This window comes from Tasmannia lanceolata, unplaced genomic scaffold (assembly GCF_043159265.1).
Source record: "Tasmannia lanceolata isolate RefF3 unplaced genomic scaffold, GAP_Taslan_0.1 ptg000003l, whole genome shotgun sequence".
Lineage (NCBI taxonomy): Eukaryota > Viridiplantae > Streptophyta > Magnoliopsida > Canellales > Winteraceae > Tasmannia > Tasmannia lanceolata.
The window spans coordinates 51199942-51218010 of NW_027518680.1; the positions used below are offsets into that span (position 1 = coordinate 51199942).

General features: G+C 39.8%; 1 pseudogene; it reads right to left on the minus strand.

Annotated features, from left to right (window-relative positions):
- Nucleotides 1-982: 982 nt before the first annotated feature.
- Nucleotides 983-17573, minus strand: LOC143862935 (protein TORNADO 1-like; annotated as a pseudogene).
- Between the last annotated feature and the right edge of the window lie 496 nt (nucleotides 17574-18069).

The following is an 18069-nucleotide window of genomic DNA, read 5'->3' on the forward strand; positions in this document are numbered from 1 at the left end:
GTTAAGTGAGCAACTAATTGCCTCTTGCCATCATTTTCCATGACTAATCCGCCTTCAATATAACCGTTAGGCTTTTCAAACGCATTTTCTCCTACTCCGTATTTGTAGCTTTATGGAGTGGATTTAACTATGTTAGGTTAACTCACCCAAGCTAAACCCCCATCCATGCTGATTTGGCATTGTCAATTATGAATCTCATTATGAGAAAATATGGTTTGTGGCTTTATGTTATTTAACACCAGTGTATCAAAATATGGTCTGAAGAAATATGATAGTAATGGATACAATGAAATCTCTAAAATGCTTTACATCTAAAAGTTCCATTCCATTTCGATATGTGAATGGACTGTAGTTTGCCGCTGCATTAAAGAACAGAAGAGAAAAGAACTCAAGTAAGATGTTTTTCTGGTTAATTCTTGAAAACTGTGGTTCTCAAGCTATTTCACATATATTTGAAACAGCAGCAGAGACATCCTGTGAAACAATATATTTACTCTACTTTTAATAAATCTAGCTAACGTAATACTGTTGATGTTTGTTTGTCTTGCTACCATTCTTGGAATAGACCTGGATCCTACTCCTTTATCACAAGGAAATTAAAAACATCTTTTTTTTTAATGAGGGAAATTGAAAACATCTTATCTGTGTATTTGGTTGATGAGTAAAGGTCCAACTTCTTACTTGTTAAGCATTTCTTATTTTTTGTGTTCTCCTGCTTCCTCATTGCATCCTTATCATTCAAATAACAAAGTCCCATCCATGGATTCAATATGCGATAAAAAACTTGGACCGTGTGCAGTTTATTCTTCAGAAAACGTGAAGAATAAATGCCCATTTCAGTATTTGCATCTTTTGTAGTTCAGTTCATGTTTCCTCTTATTTCTTTGTCTCTCTTCCAGACCCATGCAATCTTATCAGTATCTCTACAACTTCCACAATTAATAGCAAGTTTGTTTATTCCTCTTCCACCTACTACATAATTTCAAACCGGTACTTCAATAACTTCATTTGCTCTTATTTCCATATACATATCCACGCAATTTGACCATCATCTCTGTATCTCACCCTCCACAGCCCAAATTTCTCTGCAATTTCTTTCCCTGTTGTGCACCTTTGGCTCTTCAAGAAATCCACAAGCCATTGCTGAGCTGCTGTTAGATCTTGCTAGACATTCCTTGAACCATCTCCACCCAAAGCTCTGCCCCTACTTCTCTGTCTACTGTCCTCCGCTTGTCTCATTGCCGCAACTCCTACGGCGCCAGCTGTCACTGCCACGGCCCCACTAATAAAATATGAATCAACAAGATGCGCGACTTCCCGGCTCAAATCCGGAATCAAATGTCCTATTCCCATCGCTAAATGGGCCCCTCTCTTCAGAGCAAAGGTCAGCAATTTCATTAATTTGTGCATGTAAGGAACTAAACACTGAGCTGCTCTATTATCAACCTTTATTAGTTCACACCCAATCTGATCTTCAACTATATGCAGTTCCCTCCGAAATTCACACAACATATGTAGTCGTAGTGCCATCATGCCAGAGATTATATTTGTCACAAGTCTCCTTGTATAGTTTTCCGTCCGAACAAAGTAGAACATGCGGGGTACTTTTCGTTCTTCTAGTTGAACACTAAAGTTCACCAGATGATTCACTTTGTGGTGGAGCTGGACCAATAGTCTGTGTTCGTAATATCTCAGCCCTTGGATGTCCTGCTTTAAGTCCTTGATTTCCTGTTCTATGATCTTTAATCTTTGCAAAACTTGTTCAACTCCTTTAGCAATGCCAGAAATTGTTGCTTCAACCTCACTCTTTGGTTCATTTTCAGTTCTAAGTGGTTGATCTTGGGTGTTTTCTGTGGGCACATCTAGTTCCATGGCAAGATTGTAGAGGTTGTGATACCTTCTATGTAGTACTTCCCGAAAATCATCATCTGAAAGGAGATTTCTCGCAAAATTAAACCCGGGCTGTAAGATTAGTCTGCCTCCATCTGATACTGAACTCCATGTGTGTTGATAGTCATAAATGCTATCTGCAGGAACTGTGAGTAGTGTCTCTTTCAATTGTTGCAGAGGCACTGACTGGTTTTTTCTGTATCGTGGTGGTGTCAGATTTTTGATACATTCTGGGCGGAGAATGTTTTCGGACAAGGTTACGCCGTGGCAGAGACCCTGGATTGTTGGTATAATGAGCTGCCGGAAGAGTCTCAAAATTTCTGTCATGTTCTTTTTGGAACATGCAAGGATGTCGATATAGTGTCCCAATTGTTCTCCAAGCTCCACTCTGACATAGATCCCATTGATTTTTATCGAGATGAGGTGTTTCTCTAGGTTGTAAGTTGCATTGTGCTGGTTCTTTGATCCCAGGATTTTGTTGTGGAGATGCACCTGTATTCAAAGTGAAATTGGAAAAAAGAAAAAAGAATAGGGACGTCATTTTCTCTATGAGAAATATAAAAGAATAATCTTATGGTAATTGTAGCTCTTCCATTAGTGTTCAATACTTGAATCCAACTGCACTCTTAGAAACATGATTCTAAATTTTTACCGAAACTGACACAAAACTACTGAATTGTTTCTGTTTTCATCCCACTGAAACGATCCAAAACCTGAATGCATACCGAAACCAAAATCGCAAGTGCATTAATGTTATAATATATCAGTATGTATTATATTATTATTTTATAACAACTATATGTGAAATATGGTGCTTGTATTTGTTGAGAGTGGACATATTACTTATGGGGTAGTTTTGTCTTTCCTATGTAACCCTATTCCACACACACACACACACACACACATATATATTATTAGTTTCGTGTGGGAGAGTAACACAACTCTCTCTCTCTCTCTCTCTCTCTCTCTCTCTCTCTCACATTTTCTCCATCTTCTCTTCTCCTCCTCTCATCTCTCTCATGGAAGAGGGGGATAACATTAACATGGTATTAGAGCTAAAGGATTAATGTGTCCACATCAACATTAAAGATCAAGATCATCTTCTTCTTTTTTTCATTTATCTTCTTTTCGATTCTTTTTCTTTTCTTTTGGGTTTTTCATCAACCCTAACCCTAAAATATAAAAGAATAATCTTATGGTAATTGTAGCTCTTCCATTAGTGTTCAATACTTGAATTCAACTGTGCTCTTAGAAACATGATTCTAAATTTTCACCGAAACCGATACAAAACTACTGAAATGTTTCTGTTTTCATCCCGTCGAAACGGTCCAAAACCGAAATGCATACCAAAACCAAAATCTCAAGTGCATTAATGTTATAATATATCAGTATGTATTATATCATTATTTTACAACAACTATATGTGAAATGTGGTGTTTGTATTTGTTAAGAGTGGAAATATTACTTTTGGGGGTATTTTTGTCTTTTCTATGTAACCCTATTCAACATATATATATATATATATATATATATATATATATATATATATATTATTAGTTTCGTGTGGGAGAGTAACTCAACTATCTCTCTGTCTCTCTCATGTTTTCTCCTTCTCCTCTCCTCCTCTCATCTCTCACATGGAAGATGGGATAACATTAAAATGGTATTAGAGCTAAAGGATTAATGTGTCTACATCAACATTAAAGATGAAGATTATCTTCTTCTTTCTTTCATTTGTCTTCTTTTTGATTTCTTTCTTTTCTTTTGGGTTTTTCATCAACCTTAACCCTAGCTATAACACCCCCCCCCCAAACACACTACCACCAAAAAAGAAAAAGAAAAAGAAAACCATCCTTCTCGCCATTGCACCTACCCCCACACCACACTTTCTTGCTTTTGGTCTTCAAACCCTAACCCTCAAAACCTTTCAAACCAGTCCCCAATATAATTCGTTTTGATGGTTTCAACACTCAATCATCCTCTTTTTCATCTTGTGGTTGGTTCCGGGACAATAGTTGATGTTTCCCTCTTCTTGGTGACACGTTTGTGTGACTTCTTTTTCTCCCGGAACGTGCTGATGTGTACGACCCCATTGTTCGGTGCTAGGGAGGTGACTTATTATGATTTGGTGTTTGCGTGTGTCATAGTCATTTGTGATGGTTACTGGTGGACCGTTGGTTTGTAGATGGTATTGATAAATGCACGCAAACTGTTTGATGAAATGTCTGAGAGAATTTTTGTTTGGCTTTAGTAGTGATCGGTTGTTCCTCGTTACTTGGTAGATGTTGGGTGCCCCTTTACTTGTGTTGTTAGTGGTGATTGGTTTCTAGATGTTGATGGTTATTGGTTTGTAGTTGTTATTGGTGGTGGTGCGTTTTAGTCGTGGTATCGACTCATTCTTTCCCGGAGCCGCGTGTTGATGTGTGAGACATCATCTGTTGGGTCTTCCGTTGGTGACCTCGTGGTGGATCTATGTTGATATGTTGTTGCTGATTTGATTTTATGGTCTTGCTTGTGATTTGGTGGTTGTTGTTTGGTGGAGATTAGTGGAGGTTTTCGTTGATGTTGTAGCTGTGTTGGATGTGGTTGTTTGGTGCTGATAGTGGCTGAGATTTCTATTGATAGTGGTTGTTCGTGATCCTTATGTTGGAGTATGTTGGTGGTTTATGATTCGTCATGAATTGTTATTGGAGATTTCTTAGTATTTGTCTTTGGTGGTGATCAGTTCTTGTTGGTTGATTGTTTCAGTTGTGGTTATTCAGTATGACAATCCTGATGATTCATTATTGAGAGTTTTGCTCTTGCCCTGCACAACGGTTATGGTCGTGGTGTGCGTGGTGGTCCTGGTTGTGGCCGTCTTGGTTGTGGCTCTAGCAGAGATTCATGGGGAGGCTGTGGTGTTGGTGGCCGTGGATCCCGTTAATGTACTCATTGTGGGTTTCAGGGCCATTCTGTTGATTTTGGCTACGATCTACATCCGGAGTTACGGCCCTCCCGTGTCGCTCATCATGTTTCCAGTACGACTATTGCTAGCTCATCTGCAACCCCTCTCCCACCTTCTGCTGATACACTGGTCGTTTCCCGTGTTGAGTATGAGGCTTTATTGATATCCCATGATAGAGGAAAACAAGCCACGGCCACACTAGCTACGGAAGGTAGCAACCCATCCTGCTCTCTGTCATTCCAGTTCTTGGCTCATTGACTCTGGAGCCTCTCTTCATATGACTGGTAGCAGTAGACTCCTTGGCTCCTTTGCGGCTACTTCTACATCCACATCGGTTACCTTGGCCAATGGAAGGATGTGTCCTATTTCTGGTACCGGCGACACATCGCTCGGCCTGACTTGTATATTTCTTCTGTTTTTTGTGTTCATAGTTTTCCTTGTAGCTTACTTTCTGTTAGTCAGCTTACTCGCCATCTTCGATGTTCTCTAACATTCTTTCCTTCTTCTTGTACCTTTTAGGATCTAGCGACTGGGAGGAGGATTGGTTCGGGCCATGAGGTGGGCGGCCTCTACTACTTTGACAGTGGACCTTCGCATTCTGCCTCGAGTGCTTCCGTCGGCTCATTTATGTGGCACTGCCGTCTTGGTCACCCTCCAAAGGATCGCATGCATTACTCTTCTGTTGTTTCTTGTCTTATTAGACCTTTTCAGTTTTGAGTCTTGTAAGTATAGAAAACACCATCGTATTTCCTTTCTGTCCAGGTCAGCTAGTCGTGTGTCTAGTCCTTTTGAGCTTGTTCATTCTGATATTTGGGGTCCTATATAACTCCATCTATATTTGGCATCGCTATTTTATAGTGTTTGTGGATGAATTTTCCATAGTTGCAGGAAACGTTAGGGCAAAGTGGGAAACATGTTTCTGAAACGGAAACAATACGTGCTGAAAAAAGTCGTGAAACTCCTGGGAAACGTGCCGGAAACTCCTGGGAAACGGTGGTAAAACGTATGGCAGAGAGAGAGAGAGAGATGTCATCTTTCCCTTCTTCTTTCTTTAGTTCTCGGCGGCCGGCGGTAATGGAGAGAGAGAGAGAGAGAGAGAGAGAGAGAGAGAGAGAGAGAGAGAGAGAGAGAGAGAGATGGCATGATTAGGGTTTTGTTGAAAAAAAGTAAGTGATATATTCGCCTCATTTTTTTACATGGAACAGCCCCCTTTAGTGTATTTATGACTCCTCTTTTACACTAGATGGGGCTGTCCCCAGTAAACAAAAGGGGCTATACATCACAGCCATATTTTGATATTTGCACAACTGCCTTTTCTTCTTTAATCGGCTCGTGAGTTGTGACTTGTGAGAGCTTTTTTGGGAAATATAATAACCTTTTGACAGTTCTTTAGATACTAAAAATATTCGCACCATTTTTTTACTTGGAACAGTCCCGTTTAGTGTATTTATGGCTCCTCTTTTACACTGAATGGGATTGTCCCTAGTAAAGAAAAGGGCTATACATTACAACCATATTTTAATATTTGCACAACTATCTTTTCTTCTTTAATTGGCTTGTGAGAGCTTTTCTTTATTAGGGAAATGTAATCACCTTTTGACAGTTCTTTAAATACTAAAAAGACAAGGTGATTTGAGCAGATATTAAAATACTGGGGACAACCCCATCTAGTGTAAAAGATGAGTCATAAATACACTAAAGGGGGCTGTTCCAAGTAAGAAAATGGGGTGAATGTATACTTACCTGCATAAAGTATTCATCCCATTTGTTTACTGGGACAACCCCATCTAGTGTAAAAGAGGAGCCATAAATACTCTAAAGTGGGCTGTTCCAAGTAAAAAATCTGGTCAATATAATACTTACCTATATAAGGAGCAAATACTTTATGCTGGTAAAGTGATATATTCACCTCATTTTTGTACTTGGAACGGCCCCCTTTAGTGCATTTATGGCTCCTTTTTTACACTAGATAGGGATGTCCCAAAAAACAAAAGGGTCAAATCATTTCCCTTTATATATCACACGATATTGATAAAAGGAGGGAAACAGTTTTCAAGAAAACGCATTTCACGTTTCTCCTTTGATTTTTTTCAGGCGTTTCAAGCTTCCGTTTCACGTTCTGTTTCACGACCTTGCAACTATGGAATTTTCCACAATGTCTTTGCTATACGTAATAAAAGATCGTTCAAAAGTATTTGATGTATTTCCTTTTTTTATTCTGAAGATTCTGCAAAATATTCATTTTCTATTAAATGCTTGCGCATTGATAATGCACGTAAATATTTTTCTGTTTTTTAATGTGTTTCAGCAGTTCCTCTAGTGATGGCGTTATTCATCAGCCATCGTGCGCCCATACCTCTTAGCAAAATGGTGTTGCTGAGAGGAAACTTCGATACCTTGTCGATATGGCACACACCCTTCTAGTTCAGATGCATATCCCAAAGACCTTTTGGGCTAATGCAGATCTCACATCCTGCTTTCCGGTGAACTGTCTACCTTAATTAATAGGTTCCCTTTCTTGTATTACATCCGTATGGAAATCCCTTTCTTTTACTTCCTAGAGTTTTTTGTTGCACTTGCTTTGTTCATAATCTTACTCCTGGTCTAGATAAGCTTGATCCATGTGCCATTAAGTGTGTTACACTTCTTGGGCTACTTTCCAACTCAAAAGGGATATAGGTGTTATAGCCTGTAGCTTCATCGTGTTTATGTCTCTTCGGATGTTACCTTATTTGAGGATTCATCTTATTTTACTGAGTTTGTTCCTACACCCTCACTTGACCCTCCACTTCCGCTACCGGTACTAATTCCTCAGGCATCGTCCTCTCTTCTACTGTTGCACATGTGGTCCTCGACAGGTTTTATTACCCTGAGGTGAAGGCTTATTCGTGTGGTCCTCGACAGGTTTTATTACCCACATGTGCAGATGGCCCCTCATGCGCACCGCCTCCTCGTCAGCCTGCTGGTCCACCCACTCCTCCTGAGGTAATTTTGTCTTCTTCTACACCTGATGATGCTGATGCTCCTTTGTCATCTCGCACACGTTCTCGTTCTATTCCTCATTCCATTTCTGACGTGGTTTCTTATACTCGTATGTCTCCTACTGATCGTTCATTTTTGTCATTGGTATCCTCTGTTTCTATACCTCGTTCTGTTGCAGAAGCTTTGGCTCACCTCTGTTGGTGAGCAACAATGGATGCAAAGATGGGTGCTTTGCATTCTAATCATACATGGTAGTTAGTTTCTCTACCTCTTGGGGCTCAGGCAGTGGGTTGTAAGTGGGTGTTCATAGTCAAATATTTACCAGATGCCACAGTGGAAAGACTGAAGCCTAGATTGGTTGCCAAAGGATACACACAGATATATGATATTGATTACACGGACACATTCTCACCTGTGGCTAAATTCCTTAAGTCAGATTTTGATCTCCCTTCCAATTAACATGGCATGGCCGCTTTATCAGTTGGATGTCAAAAATACGTTCTTGCATGGTGATCTATAAGAAGAGGTATACATGGAGCAACCTCTTAGGCATGTTGCTCAGGGGGAGATAGAAGAATATTGTCTGTAGGTTGGGCAAGGCATTGTATGGCCTTAAGCAGTCTCCTCGTGCCTAGTTTGGGAGATTCAATGAGGCAGTGGTATGATTTAGCATGGCTCAGTGTGGTGTGGACCATTCCATATTCAGTTCTCAGTCTAAGGATGGTCAGATCTTCCTGGTTGTTTACATAGATGACATCATTATTACAGGGAGTGATAGTGCAGGTATACAGAGGCTGAAGGATTTCCTTCAGCATCGAAGACCTTGGTCGCCTCAGATACTTTCTACGAATAGAGGTAGCATATTCATGTGGGGGGCTATCTCCATCACAAAGAAAGTATGCACTGGATATATTGGAAGAGACAGACCTACTGGGAGCAAAGTCGTCTAAGACACCTATGGACCCAAACATCAAGATTTATCCTGATCAAGGGGGGCTTCTAAAGGACCCAGGCAAATACAGACGCTTAGTTGGGAAGCTGATCTACCTCACTGTCATAGGTTCAGACATTTCCTATGCAGTTAGTGTGGTCAGTCAATTCATGAGTGCACCACGGACGTCTCACTGGCCAACAGTCACCCAGATAGTAAGATACCTGAAGAAAGCTCCTAGTAAAGGATTGGTCTTCAGGAAACATAGTCATATGAGGATCGAGGGGTATTCACATGCAGACTGGACAGGTTCTCCTGCAGACATGATATCTACTATCGACTATTGTACATTTGTTGGAGGCAATTTCTGTCCAGGTCGAGTAGGGGTCCAACTCGGGTCGGGTTGGGTCGGGCAACCTGACCCAACCCGAGGAACCCATTTTTCCAACCCAACCCGACCCAGCCCGATTTCCATCCCGGCTGGGCTCAACCCGACCCAACCCGATTTGCAATCGGGTCAACCCAACCCAACCCGATTTCCAATTCATGCACATGTTTTTTGTGGGCCCCACTGTTTTTTTTGCTGACATTCCTACACAAGCATCCACCATATAAAGACTCTTTGTAACTGAAGTGAAGGATAAATTTATGTTGAAATTTAAGCACATTTCTAGCTTCAATGGGAAATGTGTTCAGTTGAAATCGGGTTTTAAGCACATTTAAGCACATATCGGAATTGGAGATCGGGTTTCGGGTCGGGTTGGGTTGCCCAACTCGCCAACCCGACCCAACCCGATTTCAATTTCGGGTTGATTTTTCCCAACCCAACCCAACCCAAATTCGGGTTCAACCCGTCGGGGATATATGATATATACACTCCAGCTTGAGGGGGAGTGTTGAGAGTGGACGTATAACTTATGGGTTATTTCTGTCTTTTCTATAGAACCCTATCCCCCCCCCCCCCCCACACACACACACCCACCCACACCCACACACAGATATATATATATATATATATATATAGAGGAAAATGATTGTGAGCTTGAAGCTCATATAGCTTATATGAGCTTGAGGGCCCAAACACATGGGTCCCACATTTTTTGTGATGATCCAAACCATTCATTTGCAAGGCCCCATCATAGATAGGGTGTGTACCAAAAATCAGATCCATTGGATAATCCTAACCCTTCCAAAAGCGGAGGGAAAAAATGGGCAGATTTGTGGCAAACGGTGTCTGTCCATTTTGCCCTCCACATTTGGATGGGTTAGGATGATCCTATGAAGCTGATTTTTTGTACATATCCTATCTATGTAAGGGCCTTTCAAATGAATGCTTTGGATCATCCTAACAATGTGGGCCCACATGTGTTTGGGCCCTCAAGCTCATATAAGCTATATGAGCTTCAAGCTCACAATCATTTTCCTCATATATATATATATATATATATATATATATATATATATATATATATGAGGGATATGATTGTGCGCTCGAGCGCACCATAAAAATGGTGCGCTTGAGACGTTAGACCCAAACATTTAAACCAATGGGAGGTGTTATAATGCCTCAAGCGCACCAATTTTTTTGTGCGCTCAACACTTCTCTCTCTCTCTCTCTCTATATATATATATATATATATATATATATATATATATATATATATATGAGAGAGAACGGTTCCTACACACATGTGTAGATAAGTTATCTACACACTAGCTTAAAATACAGTGGAGGCCACATTATTTGGGTGATCCAAACCATTCATTTTTAAGACCCTCTGATAGATAGGGTGTCCACAAAAAATTAGATCCATAGGATCATCCTAACCATTCGAACTGTGGAGGCAAAAAATGGACTAATTTGTGAAGGTTTAAAGACATCCATTTTACGTCCACAAATCGTAGGGTTGGGATGATCCTATGGATCTAATTTTTTGTAGACACCCTATCTATGTGAGGGCCTTTAAAATGGATGGCTTCGATCACCCAAACAATGTGGGCCCCCACTGTATTTTAAGCTAGTGTATAGAGAACTCTCTACACAGTAGGAACCGTTTTCTCTCTCTCTCTCTCTCTCTCTCTCTCTATATATATATATATATATATATATATATATATATATATATATATATATATATATATATATATAGAGGAATGTGTTGGTGCGCTTGAGCGCTGGAATCAAATGGTGCGCTTGAGTGCACCAATCACATGGGTCCCACAATTTCTGTGAGGATCCAAACCATTCATTTGCAAGGCCCTATCATAGATAGGGTGTGTACCAAAAATCAGCTCCATTGAATCATCCTAACCCCTCCAAAAGTGGAGGGCAAAAATGGGCAGATTTGTGGTCTGTCCATTTTGACCTCCACAAATGGATGGGTTAGGATGATCCTATGGAGCTGATTTTTTGTACACACCCTATCTATGTAAGGGCCTTTCAAATGAATGCTTTGGATCATCCTAACAATGTGGGCCACATGGGTTTGAGAGCTCAAGCGCACCATAAGGTTCCAACGCTCAAGCTCACAATCCTTTTCCTCATATATATATATATATATATATATATATATATATATATATATATAAGTTTCCTGTGAGAGAGTAACACAACTCTCTCTCACGTTTTCTGCATCTTCTCTTCTCCTCATCTCATCTCTCTCATGGAAGATAGGATAACATTAACAGTGTTATATCTAAATGTTTATATGTATTACATATGAAATATAATATGTACTGAGTTATCAGACATGCACTAAATTATCAAACATGAGCAACAGTGCATGCCACTGGGTGTTCGATGTTATTAAACCATTACGGATAGTTGTATTGCTTATGTGATGGTTTCTAAGTACGTATTTGTGCTTATTCTAGCATTTCATGGAGTTTCATCTTAAAATTCTATCATTTGCATATGTTTCCCTGCGTTTTCGTGATTTTACTTGGAACCCCTCAACTCGATCTTGGATCTCCCCAATTGTATCCGTGAACCTCCACTGGTGGGGGGTGCACCCCATCCACCTGCCTGATAACATTGAGAGAGTCCCTCTCCACAACTAGTCTACCAATGTCTCCAGTCTTCGTGATCCGGATACCCTATAAAAGAGCCCTCACTTTTGCCTTATTAGAGTTGTTTTATCCCGATAGGGCTAGAAAACACCCATTTTGTAATACCAGACTCCTCTTTGAGAACACTCCCTACTCCAACATGATATAGGGAGCATAATGACCTTCATGTAAACGAAAGGCAGTCCTTTGACAGAACTTTTGAAGCTTTGAGTATTCCTCTCTTTCCATAAAATCCGAATAGTTGTGACCAACACTACTCCCCATAGAATCCTTTCCTCAACCAAGGCACATAACACCAATGCCCCTGTAAATCAATCATCCCAGCATGAACACCTTTGACACCCCAAATTTGTCAAGAATGCTATGTCAAACTTATCTGGCTAACTTGCAGTGGAGAAACAAATGGTCCAATGTTTCGCCTGCCTCCACGTAGAGAGCACAATGGCCAACAATAAGGATTTTATAGTTGCACAAGTGATCAACTATCAGAATCTTATCTTGAAAAGCAGTCCACCGGAGTAAACGCACAAACTCTAGGTAGTGTAGGGATGTGTCGAACTTTCATTCGGTGCATGAAGATGGGCTAGGAGCAATGTGTTGGTAGAAACACTTGAACCTCAAAAATCTAGATGAATTCCAAATCCAAACCTCGAAAACAGACGAGTTTCACCATTTCTATCATAACTCTCAATTTACTTGGGATTTTTCAGTGCCGTTTCTTTTGTTAGAAACTAGACTTTGACCCTAAAAAATCTAGATGAATTCCAAATCCAAACCTTTTTGTCTCCCGTCTTCTTACTATAACATGAGTCAAGAGTGTCCAAAAAGAAGAGCCAATCGACCAATCCCTCTATCAAAAAATTTCTGCCTAAAGTTATACTTCCATGAAATCTGAACCTCCTCAAGATCAATGAAATCCAAACCGGACGAAGGGGAAGAATAAAAAGAGGAAGAAGGAAGAAAAAAAGAAGAAGAGGAAGAATAAAAGAAGATGACGGTAAAGGACATCTGCCATAGGAGAAAACCTGATAATTTTTTATATCATTGAATTTAAACTTCGGGGATAAACGGAAGAGTCCATCAATGAGATTTGGGGTCGAAACAATCGTCAATGGTACTCATTCGTTGCAGTCGGAACCGTTGGGGTTTTATCGCTGTCTGGAAGGGCTTTTTCTGATTAGGTGAGCAAATGATTTCGGACCTAATTCGTCAAATCAGATCGACGATAGCTCTAGGAGGAGGTCGGCAAATGTGGCGGTAGACTGCCTGGCCAAAGAAGGTGTTTTTCCTAGTCACGAGTGTCTTTATCGCACTTGACAGAGAGGATCACTGAATTGTATTCAAAGGGTTGTAATTACTGTAGGGGTGTTATTATCTTGCATATCGGAGAAAACTTCTACGAAGATCGGAGATTTTGAAATTTCAGTATTCCTGTTCTGGATTGGTGAATGTAAAGGGGATGGCAAAGGGGGAATGGTTTTGGATTTTCTTTAAGGGCCCTGGAGTTACCTCCTAGGCCCTAATACGATGTAGTTCATGGGGGGACTCCTAGTCCCTTCGTCATGTAATTCTCGTATTATCAATATATTTCTGTCGCTTTTACAAAAAAAAAAAAAAAAAAAAGAAGAAGAAGAAGAGGAAGAATAAGAGGAAGAAGAAATTGGGTAGAAGAAGAAAAGGAAGGATGAGAGAGAACAAGACAAACTATCTGTCATACTGGAAAAAGACACAAATACCCCTCTACTCATTTCCCTCTACTCACCTCCCCAAAACTTTGACTTTTCATTTTTTCCAGTGAGACAAACCTCTATTGTTAATAATTTGAAAAGTGAATCTAACTGGTATTTTCAGCAACTTTTGCAATTTAATTGGTAATTTTATTTTTTAACATTTACCTTTTGTTTTGAGTTCTATCCATCCCACTACTATGATTTTTATACACTACAAATTTTGATTCCATTAAATTCCCATTTATATAATTATATCCATATGATCTTCTAAATTTTTAAACTCGTATAGTTACGAAAATATATTGCTGAGACCATGAATTCTATCCTTCATGGCCCTTGTTGCATTACAACTCCTATGCAATATAACACTGCTAGATGTGGTCTGGAAAAACATGAACTCGACCGATGTGTGAAAAACTGCTAGATGGGATTTTTGACGAAGTTTTTCTGTATATTCCATTCGACCTGATTTAAGCTCATTTAGCATGTCAATGTGAATTAGACAACATGGAACAAGAAATAAATAATCCGAGAACATACAAGTTATGGTACCTGTAACCTCGGAAAGAAGCCTGGTGTGAGAAACATATGGCTTGAATCATCACATTTGAGATGCCGTCCAACATAAACAGAGTCAGGTGTGATCAATTGCTATTTCTGTGATCTTCCCCTGCCTTCGTCAAGAATCGCTGGAAACAAAAGAAGAGAATTCGGATCCCCCGGGTCTTGTTCATAACACAATTCAAGTTTCAACATCATCTTTACGAGATCACCAGCCTCTAAATTCTCAAATCCTTTTGGGCCCATCCCCGGAATCTGACTCTGTAAGCTCCCCCTAAGAATTTTCTCAAGTTCTTTCCTGCTTACAAACCCATTTTTCTCTGTCGAACTTTGATTCCTAACGTCTAATTTTATAAGTCGACCGAGCACCTCACTGCAGAACCATTCACAGTCTAAGATAAAAAAACCCAGGCTCTTCAAAGAAAATGACCTCACCCACATGATGCAAAGAATTTGCAATTGCCCTTCGCCTCATCGCCACCTTCTCTAGATTATCATGCCTTGATCGAATTCTCAAAGTCGGAACCCTAACCTGGCATAAATCACAGAACTCTTTCCATTTTAGAGCAGGCTTGTTGTCATTTTCTGACCTCCAATCCGAAAGAATTTGTATCAGATCATTGCAGAGTTGGTAAACTGGGGGTACCCTTTGGAGAATTGTTTTACTGGTCTTTCGTAGGTGATGAGTGAGTTTGCTCACTGACCCAGATGATCTTGCGTCGACTGTGAAAACAGTTGGGTAAAATTCTAAAAACCCTTGGAACATTTCTTGTAGTCTTTGGATTGAACCAATAATAAATTGCATGTTTTCTGATGGTTGAATGATTTTATCAATGTGGGTAAGAACTGCATTTACATTTGGTAGCATAGATTGAGACTTTCTCTTCTTGAATTTGAGACTATGAATCTGAGCCAGTACAGGAGGTCCTCTTCAATCTCTGTTGGATTTTTCTGTTCTCTATTGTCTGGCTTTCTGAACAAACTTGAGATTATTAGGAAGAACGAAGGGCTACCATGGCCTGGGAACATGAGATCATGGAAGGTGTAAAATTCGTGCTGACCGGCAAGATCCCAGATTGAAACTTTTGTGTCGTCGTCTTTGAAAGTTTTGATTTTGTTTCCTACTGTTCTCACAACTTGCTCAACTGGGCTCACCAGAGTTCTGATCTGATCCAAGTAAGGTAGCTTGAAAGAATAGAAGTTTTGTGATATGGAATTACAGAGTGTTGTTTTACCTGCAAACAGACTCCAACATAGGAATAAGGAAACACAAATATTACTAGTAAGCGAATTTTGATGTCTCGCAAAAGCTATGAGTTATCTGATATTTTTTTGAAACGCCTAGTTTCTGTGAGAGGCCTAACTGATATTTCAAACATCTAAGATATTTCTATTTCAGCTACAGAAACCAGATAGAAAAAATATCAAAATTCAATTTGATTAGCCACATACAAAATATGAAATAACCAATTACTTCAAAAGCTTAATCTGTTAGAGTTGGTGTTATTTAATCATTTATACTTCAACACTCCTCCTCACGTGTGGCCCCTCTTTTTTGGGTTGGTCATACACGTGGATTTTTAAAATCAAGGTGTTGTTGGGTTGTCAACCCAGAACCTGCCATGAGGCAATAGCTCTGATACCATTTGAAACAACCAATTACTCCAAAACCTTATTTAATCATTTGTACTAAAACACAAACTAAACTTAGAAATTTGGTAAAAAAATAAGCAAAAAATTAAACTGAATTGAGATTGTATCAGTTTTTAGTGATAGATAAAATTTTGCTGCTTTACATGCAAACTCTTGCCGACCCCAACTAGCTTGGGACAAAGGCTTTGTTGAGTTGAGTTGAGTTGAGACCTGCAAACTCTTGTCCATAGAAGAAAACCCTGCAAGTCGTGGGCACAGTCATTGGCATGTCCTTGAGCAAATCTGTTTCTGGTTCTAGTTTTCCATTCTGGCCTAGCTTCTGATAAAAAATATTAGTCTTCCTAGCATTCTGCAAAGGTGTTCTTGCAAGATCAATTTCCTCAATCCAAGGATTAACCTGTAATGTATCCATTATCGTCTGCAAGACCAACTCCTCTTCAACTCCTTTGCAACCCTTTAAAGACAAGTATCTCAAAGTGGCATTCCTCTCCAAGCTTCTAAAAATTCTGATAATATCATCTGCTTTCAAGCTCTCATCATCATAAATACCCAATTGGACTACGCTTTGATTTGTCCCCACCATTTGCAAAATTGCCGCAATCCCATCTTTCCCAATCTTTGTCTTCCCCCCTCCAAAAGTTACTGACTTGAGAGTCATGTTTGCTTGGTTCTGTAGTGATGAAAACCTGCTCAGTGGGCACAATAAATGCTCAATGCCAATCCCACTAAACCGGTTCCCATCAAGCTCTAACCTTTCTAAACACTGGTTTTTGAAAAGTTCGGCAGCTACATACACAACTCCCTTGTCTTTGAGGCAAGTTTTTGATACATTAACATGTTTGAGGCTCCTGTTCTGTTCTAAAACTCCTCTAAACTCCTTAGCCCACCGGGATTTCAGTCGAATCCCAGTCATATCAAGCGATCTGACAGTTGAATTCCATCCCAAAGCCCAAGCAACTCGGCAAGAACCTGAAGGGTCGAGCCTGTAAATTCTCAGCGCATTTTTCTCAGGTACGAATTCTCCCACCTTAGAGCTTTTGTTTCCATTCTCTCCACTCCAAATATGAAGTTCCATTGTACGGTTTCGTGCTAAAACAGCAGAAATTAGTGGGGTTGCGGTGATTGGGTACGAGTCGAGAATTATCAAAAGTTTCAAAGTTGAGTTCAACTCTATCATTTTTGACAGCTCCTCTGTGCCTTTCGAACCAATCGAATCATCCCATATTTGTAACTCTTCGAGGGTTTCATTTCTCTTCTAAGCAGAACCAAGGAGACCAGCCCCAATGTTCCCAATACGAGACTCTGAGAATATGATACCTTTGATTCCACCATTTGTTTTTAGCATCTCTGAGAGCTCTGATAAACATTCATTACTGAATGTATTTCTATGGAATGTTACTTTCTTGATGTTGGAATTCTTATTGAGTAGCCCACAGAGATTCTGCAGTTGTTGGATTTGCCATTCAACTCTGTGGAACTCCAAGTTCTTGAGATGCTTTTGGGTGTTTGTTGATGATGCCAATGCTGTTAGGATCTGAGAAAATATGAAATGCTTTCTCTGTTTGTAGAGATGTTTATGTTCATGGAGTTTTCTGTTTCTTGATAGCAGCTTGAATTGCGCTGAAAATGGTAGAGGGAAATGGTGTGTAGGTTAATGTCTTGCTACTTGAATACTTGCAAGGCCCAGTCAAGATCTCTGAGATTTTGATGGGATGCCATGGATTTCTTAGGAGCTCTAATAAGAAGATTTTCTGGGTATTGCAGAGACTTGAATAGAAGATGATATCTGCTAGCTATATATCAATTGCCATGAATAATTGTTACTTGGTTTGATTTATTTTGAATAGTTTGGTATCATGTAGTATTGAATTATTGATTCTCCTACTTTTTTGCAGAGTATCTTTTTTTTTCTTAAAGACTAAAGTGATGTCCCTGAATAATAGCATAAATATAGGGATGCATGGTTATTTTACCTTGGGTTCTAACTTTTTTTTTATTGAAATGGTTTTGATCTTGTGGATACACTATGCACCAGAACTCGGTGTATAAGCCATCTCAATCGTCCGACTAGTGCACATGCCCATCAATCTGGGCCATCCTAGCCTTTCGATCAATGGAGTATTTTGTGAGCTTTTTGGCTATGACACCCAAGAGGTGGCCCATAAACCAGAGGGCTTAGATCCATGTGTGTTCGGTGGCTACACTTACTTATAGTCACAAATATCTTTTAAAATAGCATAATAAAATCATTCTGGACAAGGTGATAGTAGAAGGGGATTCGGCAAATGTGATAAAGTGGATATCGGTTT